This window comes from Hylobates moloch, unplaced genomic scaffold (genome assembly GCF_009828535.3).
Source record: "Hylobates moloch isolate HMO894 unplaced genomic scaffold, HMol_V3 SCAFFOLD_19, whole genome shotgun sequence".
Lineage (NCBI taxonomy): Eukaryota > Metazoa > Chordata > Mammalia > Primates > Hylobatidae > Hylobates > Hylobates moloch.
Genome location: NW_026652294.1, coordinates 20649790 through 20675422, shown reverse-complemented (window position 1 = coordinate 20675422; position 25633 = coordinate 20649790). Strand labels below are relative to the sequence as shown.

Here is a 25633-nt window from a genome sequence, read left to right as displayed (position 1 = left end):
TGAGGGCAGTGAGAAGGGGCTGCTCAGGCCTGTAATTATTAATTGGGCAGATGATTAATTATTAACAAAGCTTCGGGTTAGAGAAAGGAAGGAACACAGCTTCTTCTAATTCATCAATAGGCCTGTGTTGCCAACCCCTCCGCAAAGGCTTAAGAGTTTCCATGCTTACGGGACCCAGTGGGATAAATCCTCGAGACCCCCGTACTTCGGGCTTTCAGCTCCCTACCCACCTGCCAGCCCACTCAGCCTTACAGGCTCCAATAAACTGCCCCAGCCCATCTGGACAAGAGAAGGGAAGGAGCCAGCTCCGCCCTGCCCTGGCTTCCAAGGTCAGAATGCCCCTGCCCCCACCCCCAGGGCTCCCAGAGATGTGGTGCCTCCCAGGCAGAGGGGCAGCCAGCGCCTTTGGTCTGAGTGGGGGTGGCCATCGTCAGATAACAAAGGAGGCCCAGGAAAAGCCGGGCAGGAGGGGGCTGGGCTGAGTGCTTCTACCTCTGTGAGAGGGCTCTCCTGGACCCTGGGCTGTCCTGGGTGCCTGCCCCCAATCTCTCAGGAGTCAGCGTGGGGTGGGGGCTGCTTTGGGGCCATAGCTCTCTGGAGTCTAGACTAAAAAGGGGCTGGATTCAAATCCTGCCCCTTCCAAACCCTCCTCCGTGATCTTGGGCAGGTCACTGAATACCCTGGGCCTCGGTGCCTTTATCAGCAATGTGAGGCCATCCCAACCCCGAGGGGATTAGAACGGATAACATCCAGAGTCTTGACACAGGCCAGTCCTCTGAGCTGGGTGCAGCCTCACCACATGCCCGGCAGAGGGGCAGCAAGGCCTGCAGGCCCCGTTTCCCCAAATGCTCCCAGGATGGACCTCTCTCTGCCTCCTCGGCCACCCCAAGGTCCTCACTAGCTTCCCTCCTGCCTCTGCAGCAGCCAGAGTCACCGAAAATTCCCCATCAGGCCACATCTCCCCGCTCAAGCCCTCCCATGGCCCCGTCACACTCAGAATTAAAACCCCAACTCCTCTGCGTGCCATGGACCCTGGTGCCATCTGATGCCCGCGTCTCTGCTGACCTTGCTTCCCTTGTCCCCCAGGCTCCAGCCACACTCCCCACCTTCCTGTCTCCTACACTCTTCAGGCACGGCCCCATTCCAGGGTCCTCGCAACGGCTGATCATCCCTCCGCCTGGAACGCCCTTCCTCAGGTCCCTGCATGCTCTGATGCCATGCGTCAGACAGGGTCCCCTGAGCAGCTGACTGAAGTGCTGCCCCTGCCCGCAAGCCCTCTCTCCAGGCCGTCCCCTCCAGCGCTCATCCCTGCAGAGGCGATCCCGCTTTGCTGTTTACATCTGCCCCGCCCTCGCCAGCCCTCACCCCACTGGCAAGGCCACAGGAAAGCAGGGTCACCACAGGCCTCAGTCACCACTGTTCCCCACCCCCCAGGACAAAGTCTGCCTTGGAGCAGGCACTGCAGGGACAGCGGCTGGATGACACGGAACAGTCCAAAGACGCAGGAGCCCAGATGAGAAGTAGCAACAGACTTGGAGGGACAAATATCCTCTGGTTTGGGGGTGCAGGCCCAGCCTGCGAGTTCCCACACCTGACAGGAGCGCCTCCCCTGCCCAGTGGCCCCAGAGAAAGCCCCTGCTCTGCTGAGTTCAGCGCCGCCCTGCCCTGCAGCCCCGGCAGTGCCAGCCCCTCCCGCCCAGGCTTGCCATCCTCTGGTGACAACGTACAAAGGGCCACTTCAGTACAGAGCCTCAGCTCCATCTCCAGCCTGGTGGGCTGAGCAGAGCGGGGGGTACGGGAAAATGGAAGGGAGGGCGCGCCCCCCCTTCCCCACCCTCTGGGGCCTTCTCTAGCATTGGGGACTTTGTCCCAGGCGTTGTACCCCGGGTGGCAGCGGAGGGGTTGTTGGCTGGCAGAGGCTCTCACGCACCAGGTGGCAGGAGGAGGTCTGGTTCAGGAGTCCTAGGCAGTGGGAGTGGATGCTGTTCCCCTGGCACCCACCCTGTGTACAGGGCAGCAGGTGGTGGGCACGCTTGTATGCTCAGGAGGCCCGGTGCCAGATGGAGTGAGGGACAGAGAGGTGCAGATCTGGCGGGAATGATCTGGGCTGGGCAGCAAGGAGGGCAGTGGGCATGGGCTTTGGGTCACACCAGGCCTGATTTTCTGGCCTCAGACCCTCTGTGGCAAACGAGGTGAAACTCAAATCGCCATCCCAACAACCTGAGCTAGTAACCTGTGACTCAAGCCTGGCACCAAGGAACTGACGCTCCCATGACATTCCCAACACTCCCCCTTCTGGGCCCCTCCCCACCCATTACACCAAGGCAGTCAGTCCCACTGCCTGAACTTCCCCAATCTCCCCCAATCTCCCAACCCTGAGCCTACCGCTCACCGGAATGGCAGCAGCTTCCTCAACGAGCCTCCAATCCGGCCCCCATGGGCCAAGTGAAAGCCACATCTGATGCTGCCCCTCCCAGCTTGGAACCGCTGCCCTCAGGAAAAAGTCCAAGTCCCTCAAGGAGGCACAGAAGTTTCTGTGTAATCTCACCCTTCAATCTCCGTGCCTGTTCCTGGAGGATTCGGCTGAGCTGCACTTCTCTAGGCCTCCCTGACCCCGGCCTACTCCCCAGAACCCCTTGTCCCACACAAGGGCTGTGCTGTCTGACGCTCCTGGGTCCCCAGCCTCAAGCACTGAGCCCCACACAAAAAAGGTGCTCACCCTCAGTTTGTTGAATGAATAAATGACCACCCCAAATCCACACACCCACACCTTCCAGTCAATGCTGCAGGGCTCTCAGGCCTGTCTGGGGCTCACACAAGTGGCCCACGGTCCTAGTCCTGCCTGCTTTGCCAACTTGGGCTTGTCACACCCCAATGAGGCAGCTTAGCTACGTGAATCCTAAGGGCCCCTTCCAATGGGATAGCGGTGGCAGAGGGGAGATACAGGAAATGACTGGAGCCTTCACGGCCAGGAGGAGTTACGGGAAGACTGTGGGAAAGGAAGAGCAGCTCAGCAGTTAGGATCCTCCCCACCAGCTCACGGCTCTGTGTTCACTGCCTCATGCCTGGTGCTGCAGGTGCGCTGCTGAGTGAGGGAATGGGCTTGAACGTGGCTCTGCCACCGTGGGGACCTGGGGAGGTGACAAGGCCGCACCTGCCTGCAGCCTGCAGCTCCTGGGCAGGAGGGTGGCAGCGTTGCCCCGGGATCTGGGAACCTGAGCATCAGTTAGCTTCCTGCTGGGGGTGGTCCTGACAGAGCAAGCACACAGCTGGCTGGGGCTCTGGGCACCCAGGGAGCCTGCCCTCGGCTGAACAAGGCACCCTGTCTCTTTTCCTCTCCCAATTACTCTCCGTCCACCTCTGCTTGGAGAGGGGATGTGCCCAGGGTCAGGAACCCAGGAGGCTATGAGGGGGTCCTCATCCCAGCCCAGCTCAGTAGAGCCACCAGTGTGCCCACTGCTGCTCATCAAGGTGAGGGTGGCGGCCTCCGAGCTCCATGTTCTGGAAGACCCACATTCTAGGTTTGCTGCTCCAGGTTTCCTCCTCTAAGTTCCAGATTCCAGGTTCTCTGTCTGCATCTGGAGGTTCTACCTCTTTTTTTTTTTTTTTGAGACTGAGCCGAGATTGCCATTGCAATCTTGGCCTGGGCGACAGATCCAGACTCTGTCTGAAAGAATAGGGGAGGGGAGGAGGGAGGAAGAGAGGAGAAAGAAAGGAGAGGAGGAAGGAGGGAGGGAAGGTGGGAGGGAGGGAGGGGAGGAGGAGGAAGGAAGGAAGGAAGGAAGGAAGGAAGGAAGGAAGGAAGGAAGGGAGGAAGGAAGAGAAGAGAAGAGAAGAGAAGAGAAGAGAAGAGAAGAGAAGGAAGCTAGCTCTCCATCACAGGTCCCGTGTCGTGTCCACGTGTCGCCTCTTTGGGACACTGTACTTCATATTCTCTTCACGGTGCCCAGCAGCAGGGCTCCTGCCCACTCCTACCTTCTTAGCCTCAGCACCCTTTGGGGCTCTTGAGAGCAGCGGAACCAAAGAGACGGGGCTGCCTGCACTCCCAAAGTGAGAAGGCCCAGCCCAGCTTTCCTAGGCCTGGGCTGCCCCCAGGGCTGCAGAGGGGATCCCAAAGCACTCCCCAGCCAGGCAGAAATTCCCTTCCCCACCCCTTTCCCATCTCTCCAGGATGCTGCCCCAACCCCCTGCCCTTCACCCTCTGTACCAGCTCTCACTGCAATGGCTCCACAAGACAGGTGCTTCCCAAGGGCAAAGACTTCAGGTCAGGGCCTGGCACCTGCTTGGTGGGCACTCTGCCAACACTTGCTGAATGAATTAACCAGGAATGCACAAGGTGCCTAGAGGACTTCACAGCCTAAGAGACGCTAGTTTGTATGTGATGGAGATGTTCATGCTGTGTGCATACACATGTAGCGTGCACAAAACACATGCAAGCAAACTGCAAGCTGTCCACCCTGATGTCAGCAGAGCTGCGCCCCTGCCACCTAGCTCAGTCACCGGCGCAAAATAGGCACTTAGGGATTAATTGCTGAAAGAACGGATGGACGGATGAGTGCTCTGTACCGGGCACAAAGTGTACTGGGTACAGAGTCAGATGCCGGGAGAGAAACAGAAACTCACCCCACCCAGGATCGGCTCACATACGATGACAAATAACGCTACCACAAGGCAGAACTTGACCCATGTGTAGGAGGATAGTGGGAAAATCACTTTGAGGCCAGGATCAGTAACGACATCAGCCAACAGGGATGACCACGCCCACTGGGCTTCAGCATGGAGGTGAAACAAGCAGCCCTGGCTCCTGCCTTGCAGGAGGGGCAGGAGGGGCTTCCTAAGGAGGAGGGGCTCTGGCAGCAGCTGGGCTGGAGGGGGCAGGCTCTTCAGGAGGGCAGGGGACCAGTATCAGCAAAGGCCGGGAAGTAGGAAGGTGAGGCTCACATACGGAGTATGACAATTGCCCAAGAGGCTGGAGCATGGAGGACGCGAGGGAAGAAAGAGGCTGGACCAGCTGCGGAGGAAGGAGGTCAGAGGTGTTTGGACAAAATTCTCAGAGCACTGCATTCCAGGAGCACCAGGCCTGGGCTCCCATGACCCAATTTCCAGGAATTAGAGCAACACAGGCCGCCTGCCGCAGATTCACTTGCTCTGGTGGAAGTGCCTGGTGCTAGGCAAGCCCCACGGTGAGACCCACAGCCGGTCACTGCCCGCAAGCAGTGGCCACAGAATCAGACCACACAGGAGCCGGCTGTCTCCGGGGCTGCTTTTCTCCCGCTGTTAGAATACAACTGCATTTTTCTGCTTTAAAGGTTTCTCATCTGTTCTAGAACATCAGGAAAGCACAGAGAAAGAAGCAGGGCAGTGTCCCCACCATCCTGCCACCCCTGGGCCTGGCTGGCTTTTGACCGGGACTTCCTCGCAGGCCTTTCTCTTCCCCATGCACCTTTTGCTGGAACCAACATCAACATGGGTTTCCTGTCACCTTCGGGCAGTGCGCATTTTGCTCTATCAGGCCTTTTTTTTTTTTTTAAGACGGAGTCTCACTCTGTCGCCCAGGTTGGAGTGCAGTGACACAATCTCGGCTCACTGCAACCTCTGCTGCCCAGGTTCAAGAGATTCTCCTGCCTCAGCCTCCCGAGTAGCTGAGATTACAGGCACCCGCCACCATGCCCAGCTAATTTTTGTATTTTTAGTAGAGACGGGGCTTCACCATGTTAACTAGGCTGGCCTTGAACACCTGACCTCCGGTGATCCACCCCCCCTCAGCCTCCCAAAGTGCTGAAATTTTTTTGCATGATTTCATTTTCATATCTCAGGAACCATGGGCCACAGTGCCAAAATAAATCTCATTTCACTATATGGAAATTGAGTGCTAGGCAGGGTAAGTGGTTTGCTCGTGTCTAGTGTCTGCAGTAGAGCCTGCCTGATGGGTGAGGGACCTGATGAGTTTGTACAGCATTCTACAATTAACAAAGCATCTTACATACATGGTTTCACTGAATGCCCACAGTGAGTTGGAGGGTATGGCTCTATTTTTCACTTGTGCCCATATCCCAAGGGAAAACCTTCCGAGGTGTGTAGCTGAGCCCAGGGTATCAGCCCAGAGAGGCCACGTGGCCAGCTGAACCCACCCATTTTCGCAGAGGGAACCTTAACGTCTGGGGCCCTGGGAAACTTGCCCAGAGTGCCTCAGAGAGCTGAGGATCTCCTGTGTGGTGTGAAGGAGGAGACACCAGGCCCCTGTGGGACTGCACCCCTCCCTCTTCCCCTGCCCCCAGTTCAGAGCATTTCTCAGCAGGAACCAGGTCAGATGCCGGCGTAGATGAGCAGGAGCTGGGGAGAGCAAAGTGCTCCGGGCTCAGGGCTGAGCTCTGGTCCTGGAGTGGAGAAAGATAAAGCCTGATAGAGGCCGGGCATGGTGGCTCATGCCTGTAATCCCAGCACTTTGGGAGGCCAAGGCAGGTGGATCACGAGGTCAGGAGATCGAGACCATCCTGGCTAACATGGTGAAACCCCGTCTCTACTAAAAATACAAAAAAAAAAAATTAGCCGGGTGTGGTGGTGGGCGCCTGTAGTCCCAGCTATTTGGGAGGCTGAGGCAGGAGAATGGTGTGAACCTGGGAGGCGGAGCTTACAGTGAGCCAAGATCATGCCACTGCGTTCCAGCCTGGGCAACAGAGCAAGACTCTGTCTGAAAAAGAAAAAAAAAAAAAGAAATATGTATCAGGCCGGGCTCAGAGGCTCACACCTGTAATCTCAGCACTTTGGGAGGCGGAGGCAGGTGGATCACTTGAGGTCAGGAGTTCGAGACTAGCCTGGCCAACATGATGAAACCCCGTCTCTACTAAAAATACAAAAATTAGCCAGGTGTGGTGGTAGGCGCCTGTAATCCCAGCTACTCGGGAGGGCTGAGGCAGGAGAATCACTTGAACCCAGGAGGCAGAGGTTGCAGTGAGCTGAGATTGTGCCATTGCACTCTAGCCTGGGCGACACAGTGAGACTGTCTCAAAAAAAAAAAAAAAAGACAAGAAATATTTATCAAATGCCTTCTACGTGCCAGGCACAGAGCCAGGCCCTAGTGCATGCCCGGTGCCAGCCCAGGGGCCCAACCCATTCCTGGTCACCTGCAGCTCTCCCTGTGCCCCTCTCCTGTGGCAGCCACCATCACTCACCCACCACAATTTGCCACAACCACGTGCCAGGCCCCAGGTAGCAAGATGAGGACTCACCACGAGAGATTTGCCCAGTGCATTAGGCAAGCTCTGGGCATCATGCCCTGCCTGGGACTTGCTTCCAGGAAGAGGCAGAGGCAGCAAGTGAAAGCATGGCGGGGGCAGTGGGGCAGGGGTGAGCGTGGTCTATGAAGAGCTGGTGGGGCAGAGGCTACGAACACAGGCGGGGGCTGGGTCACAGGATCTGGGTTACAAGGGTTGGTGATTGGGAAATCTAGTAGCCACTACAGATGCCAGGGAGCTGGGAACTGGCTCTTGGAGTGCACAGGCCTCTGTATCGTCAGGGCAGCATTTTTTATTTTTTTTAATTTTTGAGATAGGGTCTTGCTCTATCACTCAGGCTGGAGAGTGGTGGTGCGATCTCAGCTCACTGCAGCCTTGACCTCCTGGGCTCAAGTGATCTTCCCCTTCAACCTTCCAAGTAGATGAGGCTATAGGCATTTGCCACCACACCTGCCTAATTTTTTTTTAATTTTTTGTAGAGACAGGGTCCCACTATGTTGCCCAGGTTGGTCTCAGACTCCTGGACTCAATGAATCCTCCTGCCTCAGCCTCCCAAAGTACTAGGATTACTTTGGGAGTCCAGGTCAGTATTTTTTAAACTGTGGGCTTCCAGCCCTCCCATTGTGAGATGTTGACTCAGCAGGGCTGGCTAGGGTCTGGCAAACAGGTACTTTACGCAGGCCGCCCAGGTGACATTGAGCAGGCCTTCCAGAGACAGGGCCCAGGACAGTGGCAGAAGGAGGGCCTTGAAGGGGAAGCCTGGAGGCCAAGAGGCTAAGTGATGGCTGTCTCAGGGCTCCAAGCCTCAGGGAGCAGGCCCTGCTGGGAGCCCACGGGAGAGAAGGAGCAGGTCTGGGTGACCAAGGGAGCCTGCTCTCTGAGGGTCCTATAGGCTGGACACAATCCCAGCCCTGCCACTTCCCAGCTGTGGGCCCCCAACTCTGGGTACCCTCAAAGTGCCAAACAGGGATGATAATAGTGCCTGCCTCTCAGCAAGTTATGAGACATCTCTGGGAGAATGCATAGAAAGTGGTTGATTGGCCCTGGGCCCAGCACATAGTAAGTGCTTGATAAAGAGCAGCAAATTATGATGACCTGGAGGCCAAGGTGGGGAAGACAACCGTGGGAGCCATCCACCACCAGGCCTGCTAGCTAGAGTCCCAGAACCCACTCGGGCCGGTCTCCCTCACTTAGAACCCTGTCTCTGGGCTGTTCCTTCTGGGAAGTTCCTGGCCTGCCCAGAGAGGACAGCCGGAGGGCAGGCTCTGAGGTCCTGGCACGTGCACAGGTCTGTCTCCCTGGCCTGGCCCTCACCCACTCCTCTCAAGGGATTCCCACTTCGGTAAGAACCAAAGTTTCGAGCCAAATAAGTTCATAAACAATAAGGTAATTAGGTGTGTGAATGATTTCCATTGTTTCAATTTTATTTTTATAGAAAAGATGAAAATAAGTGAGCCAAAAGGGGGAATTCCACTTCAGGCAGCCCAAGGAGAAGTACGTGACGAGTCGGTTAACTTCCTGACTTATGGGCAAGGCCGTGGGTCCCCTTGTCAACTCCATGCTGAGAGGGGGTTCCTGGCCTGCTTCCAGCCCATTGGCAGCTCCGCCCCTTCCCGAAGCCTCACTGTCACCTTCCTGGCGGTGGGAACAACAGCCCCTCCCAAGCAGGTCCCTGTACCCTCCCTCTGTAGTGTGAGGCTGCCCTCTGGAGGGTCAGTCCCTTCCATCAGGGATGGAGAAGGAGTAATAAGCAGGACAGCAAGGCTGCTCACCTGGGCTGAGAATCATTCATTCATTCATTCATTCATCCATTCATCCATCCATCTGCACGTTTAACTGAGGGCCTCCTCAGTACCTGTATCGCTGAAAGTCTATCAGGAACACGTAACAAACATGCCAAAGACACGGGCGTGGTGCTCTGGGAGCTGTGACAGCAAGAACACCAGGTAGCATGTGGGCTTCCCTGAGCCAGAGATGCCGCAGCTAAGATGTAAAGAGTGGGTCAGTGCAGGCTGGGCGTGGTGGCTCAGGCCTGTAATCCCAGCACTTTGGGAGGCCGAGGCAGGTGGATCACAAGGTCAGGAGATCAAGACCATCTGGCCCACATGGTGAAACTCCATCTCTACTAAAAATACAAAAATTAGCTGGGCATGGTGGCACGTGCCTACACTCCCAGCTGCTCGGGAGGCTGAGGGAGGAGAATCGCTTGAACCAGGGAGTCGGAGGTTGCAGTGAGCCGAGATCGTGCCACTGCACTCCAGCCTGGTGACAGAGTGAGACTCTTGTCAAAAAAATAAAAAATAAAAAATAAATAAAAAGAGTGGGTCAGTGTGAACAAGAGACTGCACCTCGATTTCCCCATCTGTAGAGGGGATTATCCCGGAACCTCTGTCACTGGCTGCCATAGGAACACAACACATGCTGGCTATTGATATTTTTATGGGCAGGAACGTGTACATGGGAGGGGCTGTAGTGTCGGGGGAAGAGCAGAAGGGGAGAGGAGAAGGGTCTGTCTGACTTGGGTTGTGGGGCTGGTGTCACAGAGGAAGGGGGCCATGAGGAAGCTTTTGATGGACAACAGAGTTACAGGCAACAGTGAATGGAAGAGGAATTCAAGTCGAGGGAACAGTACAGCAAGGGAGTGGAACATGAGGTTTGGGACCGGCTTGGGCCACATCTCCGAGCTCTCATTGGCTTAAGCTTGGGGCCCATTCTGTGCAGAACCCCAAGGCCAGGCCAAGGTGGAGAGGAGCCCCTGGAAGGAGGGGCTAGAGCAAGTGTGCGTCAGGGTCAGAGGTGAAGAGGGTCTCAGGAAGGGGAGGACACCAGGAGCTCTCCGTTCCCTCAAGCCTCACCCCAGGGCTGGTGCAGGGTGGCCCCTCACCTCCAGCCCTCCCATGCCTCTCCCTGAAAGCCCTTCTCACCTACAGTATCGCCCGCAGCTCCCAAATCTAGCTGGCCAACACTCTCTGCATCCTTTCCTCCTCATTCAACCATCATCTATTAAGCACCCACTGAATGCCTGGGGACTAAAGCTGGCATGTACCAGCTCCCATTATGACACTCTTGTTAGGCCATGGGTGGCTTAAAATCAGCCATATGGGGAGGATTTACACCATGGCGATCGGCCAACTCATCAGGGGTTTGTTTCCCAGAGAGCCAGTTGCCAGCCTACTATTGCCCCCGGTTGGAGCAACGGGTCTGGAAAGGCAGGCCCCTGGGCAGGGGCACTCAGTCAGAAAAGGAAGACATCAGAGACACGTAAACAACACATCTCGGAGGGCAGGTGGTGTAGTCTCCGAGGAGGCAGGGGTGAATCGGGAGACTCATTCTGGAAGGAAGCAGTAAATGGCCATTGGAAACTATGCCAAGCTATTCAAATAGTAACAGTGCACCTCACCCCCATTTTATTTATTTATTTATTTATTTTGAGATGGGAGTCTCATTCTGTCGCCCGGGCTGGAGTGCAGTGGCGCAATCTCAACTCACTGTAGCCTCTGCCTCCAGGTTCAAGGGATTCTCTTGCCTCAGCCTCCCAAGTAGCTGGGATTATAGGTGCCCGCCACCATGCCCAGCTAATTTCTGTATTTTTAGTAGAGACAGGGTTTCACCATGTTGGCCAGGCTGGTCTTGAACTCCTGACCTCAGGTGATCCACCCACCTCAGCCTCCCAAAGTGTTGGGATTACAGGCATGGGCCACCGAGCCTGGCCTCAGCGCCATTTTAGACACAAGAAAACTGAGGCACAGAGATGCAAAGTCACCAGCCCACGATCACACAGTGAGAGAGGCAGGGCTGGGATTTGAACGGGGCCACTAGATCTGGAATCCCTACTTTTAGTGACTCTTTCCTTGTCCCCAAGCAGCCAGCACAGGGATAGGCAGAGCATCAGTGCCCAGGGGTATCCGCTCCCCAACGGATTCTAATCTCCTCAGGGCAAGGCCTATGTCCTCTCTGTCCAGCACAGTAAATTATTACCCCTACCTGAGGACATCGTGGTCCAAGACCTGGTCCCCACATGGAAGGCTTGGAGGTGGCTAAGATGAGGGGCTGCATCACTGCACTCTGGGGAGCAAAGAGGCTCTGGCTCTTGGGGAGCACAGCAGGATACCCTGAATGCCTTGGCTGGGCGGGTGGGTGCCCACGAGGCCAAGACAGGCTGTCTTTGCAGACCACCCTGCCTCTGGCCACTCCTCACTGCTTATGTAGTCTCTTCCCAGAATTGCATGAGGACCACGCAGTTCCCCCACCCTCAGCTCTCTGCCGTTCATGTCCAGCCCAGCCCTGTCGTGATTCTCATGGCCACTGCCCAGTGAAGCTGGCCTGGCCCACCAGCTGGCATCGGCATCCTCATTTTCCAGGTAATAATACCACAGCCAGCCATCTCTTGAGTGCTGCTCAGGTGCCAGGCACCCTGTATGCATCCTCTCATTCAATCCTCTCTGCAACTCATTCCACAATTACATTCTCCCCCATTTGATCACACCTGGAATCCAAGCACTTTGGGAGATAGAGGCAGGAGGATCACTTGAGCCCAGGAGTTCAAGACCAGCCTGGCCAACATAGCAAAACCTCATCTCTATTAAAAACTTTTTTAAAAATTAGCAGGGTGTGTTGGCTCACGCCTGTAGTCCTAGCTACCCAGGAGGTTGAGGCAGAAGGATCCCTTGAGCCCAGGAGGTCGAGGCTGCTGTGAGCTATGATCACACCACTGCATTCCAGCTTGGATGACAGAGTGAGATCCTGTCTCAGAACAAAAACAAAACCTCCCCATTTCACAGATGTGGAAACCGAGGCTCAGAAAGCTGACTTCCTGAGGTGGTCCAGTTACTACAGAAAAAGAAATCATCAGGGTTGGGCGAGGTGACTCACGCCTGTAATCCCAGCACTTTAGGAGGCCAAGGTGGGTAGATCACTTGAGGTCAGGAGTTCGAGACCAGCCTAGCCAACCTGGTGAAACCCCATCTCTATTAAAAATACAAAAATTAGCCGGATGTGGTGTTGGGCGCCTGTAGTCCCAGCTACTCAGAAGGCTGAGGTAGGAGACTCGCTTGAACCCAGGAGGTGGAGGTGGCAGTGAGCCAAGATGGCACCACTGCACTCCAGCCTGGGCAACAGAGTGAGGCTCCACCTCAAAAAAAAAAAAAAAAAAGAAAAGAAAAGAAAAAGGAATCACCAATGTGCCTCAAGTAGCCCTGACCACACCAAGGGCACCAGGCAGACCCTTAGAATGGGTCTGAGCCAGTGGCATCCTCCCAGGCAGGTCTTGGCTCCCTGCCGTCCTCGGGACCAAGTGCCAGCTCCCTGCTGTGCCCTCCCACCTCACCTCCACCTGGCCTCCCTGCCAGCCTCTCCCCTGTCTTCATCTCACTTCTTCCAGGGAGCACCCAAAATGCCTGACTGTCCCCACTGCCACCTCTCAACGCACGCCAGGCACTCACACCTCTGAGCCTTTGCTCATGCCATCCCCTTGGCCTACAACGCCCTTCCCACCTTTCTCTGCCCAGAGATTCTGGCAGTTTCCTGTCATCATCTCTTCCAGTAAGCTCTCTCTTCCTCTTGGGCTGGGACCCCTCTTTCAAACTTTCCTAGGACCCAGAGCGGCTCCCCTTAGCACTCCTTAGACTTAAAACCCCCTCAGAGCTGCAGCTCCTGGGGGTGGGGGCTCTCCCCTCCATCCTTCTGCTGGGCTCCATGTCTGGATCTTTCATAACTGCTCCCCCTCCAAGTGACACGCCAGTGCTCACAACTCCCCCATCAAGGCGAATCTGGACTGGTGTGTTCCAGGAATGAAGTGGGGGACCAGGGAGGAATCCCCCTGGGGTAGTGTGTCTGCCCACACCCCATCAGGGGCCTTCAGGCGCGTCTCCCGGGGCTGGGGGTCATCTGATCTCAGACCACTAGGTCTGGCCGCGCGGCATCCCTTCCTGCTGCACCCCAGCTCGGGCACCCCACCATACACACACCCAGGCGCACTCCCCTCCCCACCCCCGGTTCCAGAACTCACTATTTGCAGATATTTATAGAGCCCTCCCTCAGCCAGGTTCCCTCCCCCGCCCTGGGCAGAGCAGTGCAAGGAGCCGGGGGCCCCCACCCCGGTAAAAGGCCGGGGGCCCTCTCCACATTTGCCTCCGCCTGGTCCCCAGGGGTAGCTACGGCCGCAGCCCCCGCACCCGCCCAGCCCCCGACTTCGCCTGGGCCTCGGCCGCCGCCGCCGCAGTCCGGGGTCGGGGGTGGGGAAAGCGGGCGCGGAGGCCTCCCACCCCAGCCCCGCGCCGCGCCGGAGGTTGTGGGGGCGCCGCGCCGGAGGCTGGGGGGCGCCGCGCACAAAGCAGGGCTCGAGCCCCGCGCCTCGGGGACGTCCCCCGCCCGGCCGTGGGAAGGGGTCGGGCGCCGAGGCTCTGCCCTCCGGGGACCGGCGAGCTCTGAGGAGCGGCGGGTGGGGGGAGGGGGCCCGCGCCGAGTGGCTTCCCCGGCATCCCGCCCCCCACCGTGGCCCCCGGGCCCCCAGCCCCAGTGCGCCCGCGCCCGCCCCCTAAGGTCACGCTTGGGGAGGGGGCCGCGGAGCCGGGCGGGGGGCGCCGAGCGCGGCGCGGGAGGGCGGGCAGCGCGGGGATAGAGGGGCCGCGGCGCCCCTCAGGACGCCAGGGTCAACTCACCCATCGCCCGCTGGGTCTCAGCAGCGGCGGCAGCAGCGGCGGCGGCGGCTCCGCGGCCCCCGGGGTCCCCGGCGGGGAGATGCTGGCGTCCGCCGCAGCCTCTCGCCCCATCCCCGGCTCCGGCGGCAGCGGCTGCGGCTGCGGCTGCGGCGGGCGCCCGGCATCGCAGGCGGCGCGGCCCCGGCCCGGCCCCGATCCCCTCCCCCCACCCCCACTTCCACCCCGTCCCGGGGGCCCGGCGCGGCCGCTCGGCTGCACCCCGGGGCGGCAGCGGGGGCCCGGCGAGCGGACGGGCGCGGGGGAGGGACCGCGGCGGGCGCGCGGGGGGCGCGGAGGCGAGGCCGAGCGCGGCGCGCAGGGGTGCCCGCTCCCGCCGGCTCAAGCGGCTCCGGCCCCCACCCCGCCCCCACCGCAACCCCCTCCCCTTCCCCGCCAGCCGGGCTCCGCCGCCGCGCCGGGCCGGGGGCGCCTCGCACCGCAGACTCCGGCCGCCGCCGCCCGGCGCCGCCCGCGCGTGCTGGGTCGAGTGTGTGCGTGTGCGAGCGAGTGTGTGTGAGTGCGAGTGTGCGCGCGCCCCTCCTGTGACCGTGCGTGCGCCGGCCCACAGCCCAGGGCGGCCTGCGCGGGGGCGTGTGCGGGGGACGCGGGTAGTTTGGCGTGCGGGCCTGGTGTGCGTGCGGGGCAGGGAGTCCCGTTCTGTGTATGCGTGGACGGGTGCGTTCCGCAGCGTGCCCGGGTCGGTGTGACTCCGTGTGCCCGAGTCTGTGCCTGTGTGTGCATGGACGTGCAGACCCGTGTTGCGGTGTGTGCGTGGATCCGGCTGTGCCCGCGTGAACCCGGGCCGGGATTTCGCGCAGGCATCGGTGACCATGTGCAGAGGCCTGGGCTTGTGATGTGTGCACGGTGCCGGGCCTGTTACGGTGTCTACACAGTCTGTGTGTCTGCTTGGGGCGTGGGTGACCGCCGTACACCGGCCTGTGTCCTTCCGACCCCTTCCATCCCTCACATGCCCGAAGCCACCTGCGCACTCGCGGGGTAACTGGGGGTGCCTCCCCTCCCCCGCTCCCCTCACCTGGCCACCCCAGGCCTGGCCGGTCCTGCCCACCCTCTTGAGCCTACTCTCCTGCCACTTGCCCACCAATGGTTCTCCGAGGGCGCACTGTGTCGTGCCCTGGCTCCTCGTGGCCTTGCTCTGGGCCATTCCTCTCAGGGCTCGGAGGCATCCCCCACGTGTTTCCCGCCTTTCAAGTGGTTCAGCTCTGTGGCCTACAGAGCAGCCACTTCCGCCCGCGGTGCGAGGCACAAGGCATTGTGGGTACGCAGCAGACATCTCTGCGCCGGCATCGTCGAAGGTGCAGGGTTGCGCTACCTATGCTATATCCCAGTGAATGTGCTCCAGAGTGGTCCCAGAGGCCTTTGCTGAGCCATCCGGGCTGCCTAGGGCTGGTCTTCCTGCTCCAGGTGCCTCTGTGCCCAGCTTCATCCATCCTTGCTGAGGAGGCAGAGTGATCCTACTCCAACATTCACCTGAGCAGGTCACTCTCCTGCCTGCACCTTCAATGGCTCCCACTTGCCCTCAGCTTAAGTTAAGTGCCTGGGCGGGGCACAGGGAGCCCCTGGTGACCTAGTCTTGCCCCCTTCTTCAACGTCACCCTCACTGCTCTCTTCTTCCTGGAGGCTCTCTCTAAGCAAGGGTGGGCAAACCATTTGCTGTAAGAGACTGATTGTAAATATTTTAGGCTTTGCCAGCCATATGGTCTCTGTCCCAACTACTCAACTCTGCCATCGTAGCATAAAATCAACCATAGACAATATGTAAAAGAATGAGCCTGGCTGTGTTCCAATAAAACTTTATGGACACAAAAATTTGAATTTCGTGTCATTTTCACGTGTCCAGAAAAATTTTTTGATGTTTTCCCAACCATTTGAAAGTGTAAGATCCATTCCTAGTTCCTATCACTCTAAGCACATTCCATTATAACATCTCCATGGGCCGGGCACGGTGGCTCATGCCTGTAATCTCAGCACTTTGGGAGGCTGAGGCAGGTGGATCACAAAGTCAGGAGTTCAAGACCAGCCTGACAACATGATGAAACCCCATCTCTACTAAAAATACAAAAATTAGCTGGGTGTGTGGCACATGCCTGTAATCCCAGCTACTCGGGAGGCTGAGGCAGGAGAATTGCTTGAACCCAGGAGGCGGAGGTTGCAGTGAGCCGAGATCATGCCACTGCACTCCAGCCTGGGCAACAGAGCAAGACTCCATCTCAAAAAAAAAAAAAATCATCTCCATGACATGTGCTTAAGGTAGTTGTCACTCCCCCAAAATCTAGTCTATTCTGCCCTGCAAAAATGTTGTCCTCCTCCTCTCCCCAGCCTGGCTGTTCAACCCTCTCTGCCCCTTCTTCTCCGGCCCCCAAAGAACCCTCGATTTCTGCTCAAATGTGTCCCGCTCCCCCAATTCCCCATGCCACAGCTCTCCTTGCCTGGGACTCATTCCCCTCTGGAAGGGACCACCTCACAGACACTTTCCTTCCCCAGAACCTTCTCTCCCTCCCTGAGCCTTCGGCAGCAACTCTGGGCATCCCTCAGCCCATGCACAAAGTGCTGTTTCAAGTCTGGATTCTCCATTGAACTTGTTCTGAGCATCAAGAAAACCTTGACACTGGCCCTCAAGCACAAAGGCAGGCACAAAAGAATCACATTCCTCCATTTCCATTGCTCCTGGCAAAGGGGAGGAGGACCTGCCCAAGCCCCAGCCCTTGCCCTTGAGGCCCAGTGAGAAGTAAAGACACGCCCCACTCCCCAGGGAAGCTGCCCTGCCCAGAGCTGGCCAGGGTCAGGGGACTTGCTCGCTCTCCATCTTCCCCCAACTTGGGTCTTTGTTCTCCTGACCTTTCCAGATTCCCAAGCTTCTTGAGAGGCCTAAGTGGAGTCAGCCTTGTTGGGTTCATACCAAAGTCCGCCTCCATGTCCTCAATGCGGTACTCAGTGTGTTGGGCACTGTGTGGCAAGTACATCTTCCCCACGGCCAGCCCGTCAGAGATAAGTAACTTGCTCGGTCACACGCACAGCCACAGCTGGGCACACCAGGCCCCACCCTCCGCCCTCCCAGCTCAGGCCCTGTGGCGCCAGAAGCCTCCCTCCGAGAGAGCTGGCCAGAAGGGGAAACATCCCCCAATTCCTTCCTCCCACGTGGCCCCTGTCACTGTTTTCCCCTCCCACATTCACACAGGCCTGGCACACAGTAGTCATGGAAGTGCTCAGCAGGTGGAGAAGCTGAATCCCAGGGTGCTTAAGACCTGGGTTCTATGCCAGCTCGCCAAGTGTTCCAGTCATTTCAATCCCTAAGCCTCAGTTTCTTCATCTGCAGAATGGGATGAATCACTGCCCTGACATCGCATTGACATCAGTGGAATCTGGGTCTCTCCATCCTCTCCCAGCCGTCCTCCACGCCCCACGATGACATGGGAGAGGCTGGGGCTCCAAGCTGCATGGTGATATGGGGGAGGGTGGTTGGTGGCCCTCTTGCCCCACTGCTTCTCTAGGGGCTGAGCTGCCTGACAAGGCGGCTGTGGGAGCTGGAGGTGGGAAAAGCCCAGATACAAGATTAGCCAATCTTAGGCGGTGTCTCCTTACAGCCCTGCTGTCCCCTTTCACCCAGGCCTTTTTGGCTCTGGGAACAATTGCTAGGTCTGTTACCCTTTCAGCAGCTGCTGGCTGGCCTGTGGGAGCCACATTCCACCTCCCTGGGGCATCTCACTCCTGGCCCTGGGTCTCCAGGTGGGGAGGCTCTTCACCCATGCCATGAAAACCAAGCCATAGGCCAGGCGCAATGGCTCATGTCTGTAATCCCAGCACTTTGAGAGGCCAAGGTACACGGATCACTTGAGGCCAGGAGTTTGAGACCAGCCTGGCCAACATGGTGAAACCCCATCTCTACTAAAAATACAAAAATTAGCCGGGCGTGGTGGCGCATGCCTGTAGTCCCAGCTACTGGGAAGGCTGAGGCGTGAGAATCCCTTGAACTTGGAAGGTGGAGGTTGCAGTGAGCTGGGATTGCGCCGCTGCACTCCAGCCTGAGCAACAGAGTGAGACCCTATCAAAAAATAAAAAGAAAAAGAAAGAAAAGAAAGAAAGAGAGAACCAAGCCATCAAGCCCCAGCCCTGCCAAAGCTCCAGGTGGTCAGGGAGCATGGCGGTGCAGTGGGCAGAGTGAGCTGGCTCCAGTCCGGGCTCTCCAGGCTGCGCCAGGCCTCCACACTCAAAGTCTAGGCCCATTGGTCTGCAGAGTGGGCATAAAGGTGGCCACCTGACAGCATGTGGGGAGGGTGAGGGAGGTGGGATGTGTGACAAGGTGGTGCTGGGCAGCACCGAAGGTATTTGATAAAGGGTCCTTTGAGAAATTAAAATGAAATCCCAAGCCCCCCAACAGCACCCCCTCTTGGCCAAGGGGACCCCAGAGAAACCGTGAAAGCTGAGTTCTTGGCTACAACAGAATGGGAGGTCAGACACTCCTCGATACAGCCCCTCCTGAACCCCTTCCTTAGGGAAGAAAGCCTGCTGACGGTTAGGGCTAGCCAGAAACCAGCCCTTTTGAAACACTTCACCGCTGATACCAACCAGCTGTCCGATGCTATCCCTCTTTTGCAGTTTTGACACAATAACTGACCATCATCCCTTCCTGATAAGAAACCATTGACCACGGAGAGGGTCCAGACAGTCTACAGTGGATGCCCAGTGAAGGTGTTTGTCAGAGATAAGTGACTTACTCAGTTGCACACAGCCAGGCACACCAGGCCCCACCCTCCACCCTCTACCCTCCACCCTCCCAGCTCAGGCCCTGTGGTGCCAGGAGCCTCCCTCAGAGAGAGCTGGCCAGAAGGGGACATAGCCCCCAATTCCTTCCTCCCACATAGCCCCTGTCACTCTTTTCCCCTCCCACATTCACAGAGGCCTGGCACACAGTAGAGTCCTGTGCTTCACCTTTTGACATCAGAGGGCTGAAAAACACCCTGCGATCACACTAACGCCACCATTTTTTTGCACATGTGACTCATGAAGGGGCATGAAGCTTAATTGCACAGGTCCCTGTTTCTCCTTACATGAATATTCATGACTCCCCCTATAGCTTATTAAATATGTATATTCAGCCACCCTGCTCTGTATAAATTCCTGTTCCCTTTGCCCCTGCCTTGAAGCTTGTGTTCCTGGCTTCTGGCTGGAAGCTATGCTTCCCAGCCTGTCAGAATGGCTGCCCTGCAGGCTGCAACCCTTTATGAGAAATGAAGCTCTCCTTTCCAAATTTGTGAACCTCATTGTTCTTCTCTTAACGACTTCCTTCCCCATCACTTGCCAGGTGAAGTCAGATCTGTCCCCTTTCTACCCTCCCCCACATGCACTCCATTCATTCTTTTATTCATTCAGCTGAGCTTGTCCCATCCACTGACAGCCCTCTGAAATGCTTGCAATTTCTCTGCCTTTTTTTTTTTTTTTTTTTTTTGAGATGGAGTCTCACTCTGTCACCAGGCTGGGGTGCAATGGCGCGATCTTGGCTCACTGCAACCTCCACCTCCCAGGTTCAAGAGATTCTCCTGACTCAGCCTCCTGAGTAGGTGGGGCGACAGGTGTGCACCACAATGCCCAGCAAATTTTTTGTATTTTTAGTAGAGACAGGATTTCACCAAGTTGGCCAGGATGGTCTTGATCTCTTTCTTCTCTTTTTTTTTTTTTCTTGAGACGGAGTCTCGCTCTGTTGCCCAGACTGGAGTGCAGTGACGCGATCTCGGCTCACTGCAAGCTCCGCCTCCCGAGTTCACGCCATTCTCCTGCCTCAGCCTCCCGAGTAGCTGGGACTACAGGCGCCCGCTACCACGCCCGGCTAATTTTTTTGTATTTTTAGTAGAGATGGTGTTTCAACGGGTTAGCCAGGATGGTCTCGATCTCCTGACCTTATGATCCGCCTGCCTCGGCCTCCCAAAGTGCTGGGATTACAGGTGTGAGCCACCGTGCCTGGCCAGTTCTCTGGCTTTTAAAAATCTCTGTACCTGGCATATCTGTGTTCTGCCCAAAAAGCCCTTCTGGAAAAACTCCTACTCATCCTTAAAGACCCAGCCCAGGTGTCTCCTCCCCTTGAAGGCCCCTGAAGGGCTTCTGGTTTCAGGAGCCCTGCTTGCCTCCATTTGGAGAATTCTCACCTCAAGGCCTTTGCTGCTACTGGGCTCTGCCTGGAGTGCCCTTCCCAGCCCAGCCCAAAGAGCTCAGCTCAAATGCCACCTCTCCAGAGTCTCCTCTCACTCCCTTTCTTGGGACCTGAGCACTTCCTGTCTGCTGTCCTGGGCTCCTCACCTGGCCTTGCTGTGAGCTCTTGGGCAACTAGGATGAGAGAAGTTTCCCCTGGCCCCTAGCTGGTGCTGGGGACAGAGGGCCCTAACGGAGGGGCCCCTGCTGGTCCAGGTAGGGTGTCTGGGCCAAGTCTTGCTGGTCAAGCCCTCTAGGCTTGTGTGGCCTTGAACAAGTCCCTTCCTCTCTACAAGCCTTACTTTCTACACTTGCCAAGTAGGGGTAATAGATGAGATAGGGATCCATTACTTGGGGGAGTCAAGGGATCCAGTAATCTCCTAAAATTCCCAGTAGCATGGTGTGACTGTGAGCACGTGTTTGTGCATGCATGTGAACACAGGTGCATGTACACCTGTGGAAGTGTGTGCATGTGTGTGAACACGGGTGCATGTATACATGTGCAGAAGTGTGTGCATGCGTGTGTACATGGGTGTGTGCCCCTGCCCATCTGTGTGTATGAGTGCACGTGCACATGCGTGTTTTGGGGGGAGCATCCATGGCTGTTATCAGATTCTCAAAGGGAGCAGGCCCTGGGTGGGGAATCCTGACCTGTCCCACAGGAGAGACGGCTGTGGGCACTAGGAGCACCTCTTCCACCTCCCCCTTCCACTGCCCTTGCCTGGCCTGCGTTCTTGCAGCCGCCTCCCCACTGGTGGGCAAAGTCAGCTCACCTCCCTGCTCTGCGCAGATTCTATGGTGGCTGCCGCCTCCACTCAGAGGGAGGCCAGAGACCTGTCGGCCAGGTACCTCCCTGGCCTCCTCCCCTCTACTCTTGTCCACTGGCACACTAGCTTCATTGGTCCTGGCGGTCCCCTCTGCCTGAATGCTCCAGCCCCAGGTACCCACAGCTCCTCCTCATTCCAGCCTGGGCTCTGATCTGGGTCTTTGGGACCACCACAACTCAGGGCAGTCCCCCGTCCCTTTGCTTGCTCTTCTTTCTTCCATAGCACGTTTCCCTTTCCAGCATACTAGGTAATTGACTCATTGATTAAATTTCTTGTGTATTTTGCCCGTCTCCTCACTGTCTCCTGCTGCTGTCTCCTCGGCATCTGGCTCAGCCTAGCACATGGTAGGTGCCCAGTCAGTACTGTTGTAGGGATGGAAACTGCAGACAACCCCTCCCTGGCCTGTGTGTGTGCATTTTGGGGGTTGCCCCATCTGTGTCTACCATAGGCGGTGGGGCATGAGGGCTGGTGAGAGCCCAGGGAGAGAAGTGACAGCCTTCCAGGCAAAGGAACATTAGCACTGAAGTGTCCCATGAGGGCCAGGGGTGCTTCGGGATGTGGATGGGTGTGGCCCAGGATGTGCACTGCTTTTTGTACGATAAACCTCACGCTTAGCTGGTCAAGCCCTCTAGGCCTGCGTGGCCTTGAACAAGTCCCTTCCTCTCTACAAGCCTTACTTTCTACACTTGCCGAGTAGGAGCAATGGATTAGACAGGGATCCATTACTTGGGGGAGTCGGGGGGGTCCAAGAAAACTTGGGTAGCTGCTCTATCTCTAGCCTCCACTGTGACGGCAGGCCCCTCTGCCTTCCCCAGGCAGCCCCCAGGTGAGGAAACTGAGACACAGCAAGAAGAAATGAATCCCACTCAGTGGCTGAGTGCCAGAGCCAGGACTCAGATCCAGGTCTGGGACTCCAGAGCCAGTGCTCCAGCCACCAGGAGCCATGCCCCTCCCTGCTCCCTGCCTAGAGGGTCCTGTCTCCTACAGTGGCTAACCCCACAGAGAGAGAGGAACCCCGTCTCTACTAAAAGTACAAAAATTAGGTGGGCATGGTGGCGGGCGCCTGTAGTCCCAGCTACTTGGGAGGCTGAGGCAGGCGAATCGCTTGAACCCGGGAGGCAGAGGTAGCAGTGAGCCCAGATGGCGCCATTACACTCCAGTGTGCTCAACAGAGTGAGACTTTGTCTCAAAAAAAAAACAAAAAACAAAAAAGACAGAACGGCATCCAGACTGAGGTGGGGGAACACAGGGGCGGCGGGGATGGTGCAGAAGGGAGTGCCTGGTGCACTTAAGGGAGGGGCTAGGCATAGCCAGAAAGTGTTGGGGGTGGCTGTCAAGCCAAGGACGCCTCTAAGCTGCACGAATGCAACAGATGCTGAGAGTCAGACTGAGTGACCTGGTGAAGCTGAGCAGGTGAACCCACTGTAGCCTGTGGCCGGCCTAGGAGGGTGGCCTAGCAGAGTGAGGTTTGGAGGCTGGAGACTTCAGGGGAACGTGCTGAGCCACACCAGTGTCACCAGCTGGCTTCTCCTTGCTTGGGGCCCTTGAGGGAAGCAGACATGTCCACACCTGTGTGCACAGGCCTGGCACATGGAGACCCAGGCCCTCCGTGCACACGGAGCAAGTCCCCATCTGCCTGCATGTGCACCCACTGGAAGGCTCCCCACCCTAGTGTCACATACATGCATGCACTCTCACATAGACACACCCCATATGCATACACAGGGTGCAGCCCCGAACCCACAAGCCCTGCCGGGCAATCCCCACAAACTCACAGGACAACATTCCACAGGGTCACCGAAGGGAGGGCAGGGCTGGGAACCACGAGGCCCAGATGGGTGGTGTCAGGCCACGCAGAGCCCCTCTCCTGACTCCACACACCCTCCTCCTCCCCTCCACACCCAGCACCTGCCTTGGTGAAGGGGCCTTGAAACTCGGAGGCGGGGGCATGGGCCCAGCCACACTGACTCTTGGCCTGTCCATCCTACAGCAACTTCAGGTCCCCAGGCCTGTCAGGGAGTTTCAGCCTCTGTCCTCACGGCCACTGGGCCGAGTCATCACTCGGCAGCCACACAGCCACAGGAAGGTGGGCAGGGGCTGGGCCTGGGAGGCGACCTTGGGAACATCCAGTCTAGTTGTGATTGTCGGAACCCGAAAACCACAGGCCCCAGGTGGCCAGCTAGGGGCCAGCAGTTACTCTGGTCCTTTTGATGGCCTGAAACTTAAATAAAGCAGGGTGCTGCTGGAAGCCCTGTTCAGGGGTCCAGGCTGTCCAGCTGGACCTGGGCCAGTGAGTAGAACTGGAAGAAGAGAGAAATTCACTCAGGACATCTGGGATCAGCCACAGGGTCTCCACCTGGGGGCCTGAGCTGGCGGTAGGAGGCTTAGCCACTGACCTTTAGCTCAAGCATGCTCTGAGGCTGGGGAACTGGCCAAATATGGTTCCACTGGGCCTCACACCTGTGAGCTGGGCGAGGAGAGGGGCTTCAAGGTCATCTCCTGTGGCCCCAGTCTCATGCCACTGCTTACACACATCCTGTGATGTGGTGCTCACTCTCTCACTCTCTTTATTATGTGACCACTTTGGCTGTTAGATACCCTAGAACCCGCTGCCTGGAACTGGGCAGAGCAAGCCAGCTTCTTCATTGGCATGGCGGTCCTCCAGACATTTGGCAAGGGTCCCTCCACCACTTCTCCTCCCAGGTTTGTTTGTTTGTTTGTTTGTTTGTTTGTTTTGAGACGGAGTCTCACTCTGTCACCCAGGCCGGAGTGCAGTGACTCGATCTTGGCTCACTGCAAGCTCCGCCTCTCTGGTTCAAGTGATTCTCCTGCCTCAGCCTCCCAAGTAGCTGGGACTACCGGCATGTGCCTCCATGCCCGGCTAATTTTTTTTTGTATTTTTAGTAGAGACAGGGTTTCATCATATTGGTCAGGCTGGTCTTGAACTCCTGACCTTGTGATCTGCCAGCCTCGGCCTCCCAAAGTGCTGGGATTACAGGTGTGAGCCACTGCGCCCGTCCTCCTCCCAGGTTCTTTAGTGCCTCCTCCTATGACATGGTTTCCAGACCTTTCCATCCCAGTTACTCTCCATTTGCCCTCCCCCAACATGTCCTGACTTACATAGATGCACACAGAGGGTCTCTCACCTGCCTTGGCTGCCCTGCGCTCTGTTAACGCGGTCTGCATCTGCGGCGAGAGCTCTGGCCACCACACACACTTCCTGCCAGCTGCTCTGCGAAGTGCAATGAACTGCAACTAGAAAGCGCAGGAGCTCAAACAAATTCGGGTTTAAAACAACCTCAGCCACACTATGGTATAGAAAAGGGAAGGAATAGGAGGCGGGGCACAGGCACTAGCAGAGCAGGTGCAGTTCGGGCTCCGGAAAGAGGACGGGGATGATAACCACAGAAACAAACCCATATCACTGACCACTGGCTGGCATCATCCTGCATTGTCATGCCAGCCCGTGATGTTGGGCACAGCAGCTAACAAGACAGACCTGGGCTACCTGGGCCCAACTCCGAGATTCACTGACTCACTGTGTGACCTCAGGCAACTTGTTTGCCCTCTCTGTGCCTTCATTTCCTCATCTGTAAAGTGAGGAGTGTAATAACAGACCCTGCCTCACAGGGCTGTTGGGAGGCTTGGATGAGTTGCTAGATGCAAAGTGCTTAGAACAGGGCCTGGCACAGAGCAATCATGTCTGCCCTTCCTTTCTCCCCATTTTTCAGATAAGGAAACTGAGGCACGAAGCAGTGAAGTTAACTTTCCCAAGATCAGGCAGCTAATGAGTGGCAGCACCTGTGCTGGGAGGTCACTGAAAGGTTCACGAGGCCTCTAGGGGTTGGAGGAGGGGAAGGATCCACCCTGGTTTCCCCCCTGCTACCCTCAGTGAACATCACTGTCTGGGGACATTTGCTGCACTCCAGAATCTGTGAGGCCAGGGGGCCTCGGGGAGCAGCTGCTGTGTGGTGGGGAGTCGGGGAGCAGGGGTTGGGGTCGGGGAGCAGCTGCTGTGTGGCGCCCTCTGCCTTTCGGAAACCCCAGGCAGGGCCAAGTGTTATCACCTGCAGGAGGAGCAGGCCCGGCCCATTCCTGGGAAAACACCCTCAGGGGCGGGGACAGAGCCAGGGCCTCTGGAGGAAAAGGCCTTTGGTTCCCCTGGGGCCTGTCCAGAGCCAGCTTCTCCTCCTCTAGTCGTCCCCAGCTGGGCCTCGAGCCTCCTGGGCCTCTTCCGCATGTATGGGGATCACCATACACTCTGCTGCCCTGTCCCACCGAGGCTGCCAGCAGTTAAAGGCGGCTCTGAGGCTTGGGGTCCTTGGGTGGGAGGTGTCTGCCAAGATGGCTGCAGGGTCCCCTCCCTCCCCGGCCCTGGCGGCATGTCCACCATTTTCCCCTCCCTGCAACCTGGGCAGGCCTGTGACTTGCTTTGGCCACTAGGATGAGGTGGAAGGGACAAGGAAATGTCCAGGCTAGGCCTCAAGTGGCCTTGCAACGTCCTTTTCCTCCAGCTTGGAGGTCAGCGGCTATGGAGGGAAATCCGAGGGGAGAGCGGCCCTGGACCACACAGGGAAGAGAGGGGCTGCCACCCCTGGCTGTTCCAGCCACCCCTGCCAGGCACCGGGCCTGGGAGGGAGGCCAGGGGGGCCGCCCCAGCCAGCACCACAGA

At 57.5% G+C, this 25633-nt stretch overlaps 1 protein-coding gene across 3 annotated transcripts in view; it reads right to left on the bottom strand.

The window, feature by feature from the left end:
* Positions 1-24128, bottom strand: part of MGAT3 (beta-1,4-mannosyl-glycoprotein 4-beta-N-acetylglucosaminyltransferase) — a 44845-nt gene extending 20717 nt beyond the window's left edge. Inside the window, exon 1 of one of the 3 annotated variants that reach the window (XM_058431582.1) lies at positions 24108-24128. The gene's annotated coding sequence lies outside the window, so the exon portion shown is untranslated. Of the gene's footprint in view, positions 1-13894; positions 14454-15032; positions 15053-24107 lie in introns of those variants that run through there. The other 2 variants (XM_058431583.1, XM_032138830.2) reach the window with 2 other exon arrangements.
* Positions 24129-25633: the final 1505 nt, after the last annotated feature.